Raw genomic sequence first — 8,235 nt, 5'->3', positions numbered from 1 at the left:
AGTGTCTTCTGTTCCTTCAGTAAGTGTCTCACATTCATGTGGTAATAATTATTGCACGGGTGGGTCTGTTTTATGATGGCATACATAAATATGTAATGCTATTGGTATGAACAGCATAGACAACTGAGGGATGTTACAACAAATGTGTAACAACTCATTTCCTCCACAGACCAATGATTACAGTGCATAGCTTCTAATTCAGGAAAACTCGCATTCTGAAATGGAACCATGTTGAGGTGAAATAGTGCAGGACAATCACATAATCATTGCCTCTTTTAAAGTACTTCAAGGTCTTTTTTTATCAAACTTATTAAAATGAAAAGTATAGGAAAAAAAATCTAGTCTTTTTACTGAAGGAAATGGGTTTTCCTTGGCGGTCTCCTGTATAGGCATGCTAGCTGGTGCGAACTGATTAACTTGAAACCCAACATAAGATCCTTAAATATGAACAGCTCACTTTTGTAAATATCCAACATCAAGAAGCAGAGAAGAGGCAAACTGGAATGAAAAGACAAATTGCACCATGTTAATGCTGGGGTATCCTACCAGTTGATCACTGGATATTACATTTGCCTTCTGATCTTAAACAAACAGATGACATGATATTTTTGCATTTTGAGACTGCCGTACTGTAGACAACAAAAAGTGTAAGTGCTTAGGAGGTGAGATCTGTTTAAGAACCTAGAAATATAGTGACACTATCTGTATGTGTACCTGAATCCAAGTCACTTCTTCTAGAAATATTTTTTTTCCTCATGCAAAAAGAAAAAGAAAATACATTGAAATCATTGAATTGGACAGGAAAATGACAGGAATGACAGGAAAAAATACCCCAAACACAACAAAACCCAAACCAAATTCTGGAAGGCAGTGGTAGTAATGATGCCCAGGATCTAACATCAATGGACTCCTCTTAAATTAACATGGCTAACAAAGGAAAGACTTGGAAGACATTTAAAAACAGACCAGTGAGCCAAAATGAAAGTACAATAGCATCAAGAGTGTTTATTCTTCACCTTTATTCTTCACTTACTCTTTATAAAGAAAACCAAAGGAAAACTAGAGTCAATATGACTCACATAGTTTCAGGAAATGGCTGTATACCCATTGCCAGATCATATCAAGAAGAGAAGGAAAGACCTGTGTAACCTTCCTGCTGGTTTCTTGCTTCCCCCAGCAGCACTGACAAATATATCCAAGAAGCTGGCACTGAGTCATCTCACCTGTTTCAGTAGTGCACATATGAGAGCTCTGCAGGAAACACAGTCACATTGAATCCATGTATGTTTCAGATAAGCATTCCGCTGTCTATTGCTCTCCATCTGGCATTCCTCCACACCTGGATCAGCTTCTCTGTTTACTTGTGTACAGCTTTCTCCTGTCCTCAAATCATCTTGACCTGATGTCACCTTCCTGTTCTAAATGCAAGTGCACCATGCAGTACAAGTGTTTGCAAGCAAAACGTTTACAAGTATATGCAGAAAAGTGTACAGACCTCCTCAGCGCGGCCACACTTTTCTCTCCTTCTGTGCTTCAATGTAGCCCTATCAGGATCTCCCAGATAGATCCCTGTCCTCTTGAGAGAGGGTCACATGCAATCCTAGCTGAGCAGCTTCTGAAATACGAAGACCTGCAAGCAGCTGGCAGTGCTAACACTGGAGGAAGGGTATTTATGGGACATGGACTGGGGCCACTACAAAGCAAAGGGTCACTGGCAAGACTGCAATAAGGGAAAGGGCAACACCAGCACTTCTGTTAATGCTATTGACATGATCACCCGTACTACGTGGAACAAAACCAATTTTGACAGCGAAGGCCACCAGGAAACCCCAGCAGAGGTTCTGTAAAGTTTGAAGTTGGCTTCACAAAGTATCCAAACAAATTCAGCTCCTAATGAGGTGGCTCCCGTCAATGTGTCGTCCAGAAGCAGAGATCCAGATGTTACAGATACCCCTGGAAACCCGGTGAAGACCCAGCCTGAAACTGGTACACAGAGCTCATTTAGCCATTACCTGCTGTGTTAGCACATGACTAAGCTACCTCATTCCTCGTAGTGTTTGAGTGATGTCACACTGTGAACAGTTAGCCTCTCTCTGCATCCTTGGGTTCTGTCTACACATCTTAGTGCATGAAATGCTGCATGCACCAAAGAATTAAATTTTCAATAGGCTCATTTCCCAGAGGTATATCCTGCAGCCTTTCACTGTGTAGAAACAGGAAAAATACAGGAAAAAAACCCCAGGAAAAATAAATTTGCTTACAGTCCTTTTATTTACCTTTCACATTTTAGAATGCAAACTGACAAAAGTAGATCTCCTTGAATGCATTATAAGGCACTCATTGCAATTATTTATATTTTACTTATATCTGTGTATATCTTTGCCGTGTGTGTGTGTGTCAAACTTTGGCAAATGCTTCACGAGACAAATGCTACCTTTTCTAGGTTGCCCACAGTGTGTTCTTGCTAATTCAGCCTAGAGACTTCAGCCTTGCAAACAGTATAATGCATATTTCCAAAAAGACCAGTGACTTTTGAATGAAGCCATTCTGCCATATGAAACGCATCTCAGATAACACCTTCCACCCAGACAGCCTGCAGGTCTGAGCATGCAATTACAATCATGGCTGCAGATTCCCCAGGTGCTCTCCAAGGCAATACCAACTCTGTATAGGCTTGGAGGTCCCACAGAAATGAGCTGCAAGTGAAAAAAACGTCCTTTTCAAGTGCACTTCAAACTGGGAACAGGAATCATCAAAAAGTGATGAAGAAAAGCAAATTTCATCCTTGCTGGTGCTCGGCCTAGTATTTGGACAATAAAGATTTGTGTGTCTTTTTCTTCTGTATTTCCACCTGCATACTGCACTCCTAATAGATAGAGGCTGTCATCTGCTGAGTACCTGATAAAGCTCCAAGGAAGAGAGAGGGATGAAGGACAAACTTGCTGAGCTCATATCTGCATCTCAGCACAATGGCCATAAAGCTGACAAATGAAGAAGTCAGGTATTTCACAGCCTTCCAATTGCAATTCATTCAGTACATATCTATCCTAACAGAAAAGTTTTTCTACAACTGTTAAACATTCTTAATATGAAACTACCTTCTTCTCTTTCCACTTTGTTACTTCTCATACTATTCCAGTGGACATAATTATTCTGCTGCTTTTTGCAGCAACTTTTTCAATATTTGAATTGTAACCACATTTCCCCTCATTCTTCACTAGACTAAACACATCCAGTTATTCCAACTCTGGGTTAAGTTTTCTAGATTTCTTACCATTTTTGTTACTCATCTTTGGATTTTCTCCAGCTGACGTATATTTGCTTGGAGTGTAGTGCCCATATCTGGACATACTGTTTTATAGCTAAGATTTTAGCAAGCTTTTCACTTGTTGTAAAGTGAAAGGAAATTCTGTCATTGTTCCCTATTCACTTTAAATGATCATTATTATGTTAAATAAATAATATTTTTATTATGTAAAATTCTTCTTAGGAATTTTATTGGGAGTTCACTGACGTACAGTTTACCCTGACTACATCAATTTATATAGTATTTTAAAATAGTTTCTTCAGTTTCCTTGGTGTAAGTACATTCTTTTCCTATTGCTCAAACTTCCTCTCTGATCAAGAACAGTAGCTGCCTAGCTGAACAGGCAGAAATTGTGCATATCCATCCTCACAGGTGTGGTCGGTTAACCGTGGCTGGACGCCAGGTGCCCACCAAAGCTGCTCTATCACTCCCCCTCCTCAATTGGACAGGGGAGAGAAAATATGACAAAAGGCTTGTGGGTCGAGATAAGGACAGGGAGATCACTCACCAATTACCAACACAGGCAAAACAGACTCGACTTGGGGAAATTAATTTAATTTATTGCCAATCAAAAGTCAGAGTAGGATAATGAAAAATAAAAACAAATCTTCAAACACCTTCCCCCCACCCCTCCCTTCTTCCTGGGCCCAACTTCACTCCCGGCTTCTCTACCTCCTCCCCCCAGGTGGTGCAGGGGTACGCGGAATGGGGGTTGCAGTCAGTTCATCACACGTTGTCTCTGCTGCTCCTTCCTCCTCCCACTCTTCCCCTACTCCAGCGTGGGGTCCCTCCTGTGGGAGACAGTTCTTCATGAACTGCTCCAGTGTGGGTCCCTTCCACAGGGTGCAGTCCTTCAGGAAAAGACTGCTCCAGCATGGGTTCTCCACGGCGTCACAACTGCTGCCAGAAGACCTGCTCCAGTGTGGGTCCCTTCCACAGGGTGCAGTCCTTCAGGAACAGACTGCTACAGCGTGGGTTCCCCACGGCGTCACAAGTCCTGCCAGAAGACCTGCTCCAGTGTGGGCTCCTCTCCACAGGGTCACAGGTCCTGCCAGGAGTCTGTTCCAGTGCAGGCTCTCCACAGGGTCACAGTCTCCTTTGGGCATCCACCTGCTCTGGCGTGGGGTCCTCCATGGGCTGCAGGTGGATATCTGCTCCACCGTGGATCTCCACGGGCTGCAGGGGGACTGCCTACCTCACCGTGGTCTTCACCACGGGCTGCAGGGGAATTTCTGCTCCAGCGCATGGAGCACCTCCTCCCCCTCCTCCTTCACTGACCTTCATGTCTGCAGAGTTGTTTCTCTCACATATTCTCACTCCTCTCTCCGGCTGCAGTTGCACAGCAGTTTTTTTCTCCTTCTTAAATATGTTATCCCAGAGGCGCTACCACTGTCACTGATGGGTTCATCCCTGGCCAGCCGCGGGTCTGTCTTGGAGCCGGCTGGCATTGGCTCTATTGGACATGGGGGAAGCTTCTGGCATCTTCTCACAGAATCCACCCCTGCAGGCCCCCCACTACCAGAACCTTGCCATGCAAACCCCATACAACAGGCTATTCAATAGATCCAGAAAGTCTCTCCACCTTTATCTCCTACTCACAGGCCAGTATCTCTGCCACTGTTACCGAGCAAAACACAGTAACAACCTGTCACCCAAAGCAGATACTGCTCAGAAATTACCACCTGATCATAAGGCCCTCCACCTGCCCAACAGGTTTTTAAATGTATTGTACTGTTGCTCAGCAGATGATGTTTGTAGCCAAGCAACTCCTTTACTTTCCACAAGATCCGTAAAAAGCTGACACTTTCATCCATAGGAAGTGGGTAGTATGCTGAAATCTAAGTTGCCATATATATTGTGTCCCTGTGTTTGTACACTGAAGAAAAACAACTATTAGTACTGCAAACTCCCAGTTTCTGACAACAGGAAAGAGTTTAAGCCTTTTGACTCTTGGTTTCAATTCAGTCAGTTAAAAACTGGTAACTACACTAGTGGTTAGTGGGAGGCAGTCAACTAACTATTAGAAACTACAGTCCCTAACTTGTTTCGCACAGGGTAAGAAACAACTCTCTGGCGATAATTACTTCTGATCACAACTGGCCACAGTTCCAAAGTCATTCAGTGTCCAGCATCCTGAGAACCTGATGATCTGGCCGTTTATTCAGGTACTTTGCATAGCTTTAGTTATTTTGAATATCTGCCTTTAACAACTAACTGCTATTTAAACTTATTATGGATAAGTTTAAAATCAGACTATTTTGTCATCTTAAATATTTAAAGAACCCCAGGATCTGGAACATTGGCTGGCAGATTCACAGTGTAAAGAATTTATTTTATTTATTTTTCTGATGGAAATGGTGTTATGATGAGCTTCTCCTAAATATGGAGAATTCTGAAGAAAATAAAATTATATCCATTCTTGAACATCCAGGGTTCAGACCTCTTGCCTTTTGTTTCCCCAACATTGTTTTTTCTGTGCTGTCAGCAGAGGCCTGAAGGGAAGAAATTTGTGTTATTGCGGCTGAATGCTGGGGGACATATTTGTTCCCAAACTGTTAACAGTATTTGAAGGCAGTCAGGAGACTAACCAATGGAGATTACCTATCAGGACAAGGAAGAAATTGTCAAAACCAAAACCTACACAATTTCCTAGCATGCTCAGGTCCTCAGCTGGCAATGCCAAATCCGAACAGCTCATGTTCACACAGCACTAGAGCATGACAAGTAGCATCACGCTACAATTTCAAGATGTCCTTGGCTGAGATACCCTGCTAATGCAAATTCAGTGGCTAGCTAACAGCATGGGAGAAATGGTGCTTAGCAGTTGAAATCTATTGCAAAGCTATAGGGATCTATTTTAAAGCCTGCACTAAAGTAATTACATAGAATTCAGAATTTACAGTATAAAAACCAGATGGAAGCCCTTTTCTTCACACAACGCAATGAAATCTGTTCCCTATCCTGCACAAGCACAACCCGCAGAGGCTGAGGCTGGGGTAAGAGAAAGACACAGCTGAAAGGAATTCACTGATCTGATGCCTCTCCTTGACAGGGCTGATGAACAAGAAGCAGCCTAACTGGGTGAAGCCAAAAGAGCCGAGATGGATAATTTTCTCCAAGGACTCCAGCTGAAACCTTTTCTTTGCAGTACAGAGCTCACTTCAGCCTCTGCGTAGTTCATTTGACCCTCTTCAGACCCCTCTCTGTGTGACTTCTCTCCAGTCCGAAGCAAAAGTCCTATCCCCTCAGACAAGAGAGTTAAAATCTGCAGCCTTAAATAGAGGTCTCCTGACCTTTGGATGTTTCTTATGTTTCCCAGGGACATTGTGTGCATTTGATAACTGGCATTTTCTAACAAAGGCACATTTTCAATGCTGCTGCGAGGGGAATATATTGAATATGTCAAACAAGAACCTGCATCATTATTTTCATCTGGACCTTTGTCTCTCTGTGACTGACATAAAAGAGTGAAGTTAAGTCAGACTTCATCTCGTCCCAGTGTTTCCAACTTTACTTCCTTTATTCCTGTAGGCTGAAGCACAACAGCTACAAAACTGCTGATTTTTCTGGGGAAAACAAGAAGCTCCATCTCTCCATCCTCTGTTCAGTCTCATACTCTTCATGAGCCACACGTGCATACACACACATGCACATATAGGCTCCCCATCATGGCAATGTCAGCCCTCCATAGTTACAGGATGGCCTTCCATCTTGTCTCACTGTGGAAAAATTCAAGGTCCAAAATTTATCCAACAATCTTTTGTAGTTTTGTTGACGAGAGGAAGGGCAGATAAGATTTTGGTTCCTTGCAGCGTAAGGATTGTTTAAAAACATATTTCCCTCTGATTAGAAATCATTTCTGACAACCAGCGTTCACAGTTCCAGGGTAGCTAAATATGCTGGCACTGCAGGGCTGAATACATAGTAGGGTAGAATTTTTCCTAAACGGCCCCAGGAGAGCTTAAAGAGCTGGGAGGGTAAAGCATAAGATCACCATAATTAAGTGGTATTATATTTATTCCCAACTCAACTGAGAGAGATTACTGGCAGGGAAATGTATACATTTTGAACTTGTGAACTTACCATTTTACGCACAGTCAGAATCACAGCTTCCCTAATTTGTATTTTCCTACTATTGTACTGATGGAAAGACAATTTGAGAAACAGGAAAATTTGTAAAAAGCTGCAATAACTCACATCATAGTAGAATCGTATGTAGGAGTAGTACTTGGGAAAAATGATTTCGAGATTGGCTGCATAGATGTCAATTTTTCTGTGTTGTTTTAAAGTAGTAACCAGCTTTACATCAGCCCAATGTCAGCTATCTGTAAAAGTCCTCAGAAGTCTATTTAAGTTCCCCGTGCATGGCTTGTAGCATGAAGTGGATGTTGGGGCTTTTTGGAAGTGAAATGGCAAACCAGATTACATTGTTGGGGCTCTACAGATCTGAATAAATCTTAAACTTTTTTTTATCCTCATGGTTAGGCTCCACGTTCTTTTCCACGTGAATCACGGCTGATACTGTTGGAAGATGCTTCTGACTAGTGTCTGGACAGAACCTCTCAACACATACAGGTTGTAACTCTCTATGAATCAGAGATAATTATCTGTCATACAGTGAAGGCGTACAAGGCAACAGAAACAGCTGGACAGTGGAAAAAGTTATTTGGGTCACCACCCAGTTTTAACATTTATTTTTAATCAGAATTTGCACATGATCTAAACTTCATGGTGTTCTCTAGTTTCTGCACCTCTAGACAACTTAGCAAACAGTAATCAGAAACAAAGTAGCTTATTTCTCAAAAATGATGGCTCCAGATCTTTCCTAGCAAATGCCATTCTTTGTCACTGGATTTCCCTTTTTTTTTCAGGACACAGTGTTTCACCAATACTTTTAACACTGATGAATGCTTGTGAGTGTAAGCACT

At 42.2% G+C, this 8,235-nt stretch overlaps 1 long non-coding RNA gene across 1 annotated transcript; it reads right to left on the bottom strand.

The window, feature by feature from the left end:
- Positions 1-1,016: 1,016 nt before the first annotated feature.
- On the bottom strand, positions 1,017-1,586 carry LOC143155732 (uncharacterized). Its single transcript, XR_012994463.1, has 3 exons — positions 1,496-1,586; positions 1,340-1,418; positions 1,017-1,251 (listed from the first exon to the last, which is right to left on the bottom strand). It is a non-coding gene; the product is annotated as an uncharacterized LOC143155732 (long non-coding RNA).
- Between the last annotated feature and the right edge of the window lie 6,649 nt (positions 1,587-8,235).

This window comes from Aptenodytes patagonicus, chromosome 1 (genome assembly GCF_965638725.1).
Source record: "Aptenodytes patagonicus chromosome 1, bAptPat1.pri.cur, whole genome shotgun sequence".
NCBI classification, from domain to species: Eukaryota; Metazoa; Chordata; class Aves; order Sphenisciformes; family Spheniscidae; genus Aptenodytes; species Aptenodytes patagonicus.
Note: the sequence above shows the minus strand (reverse complement) of the source record. Positions and strands in the feature narration are given on the sequence as shown.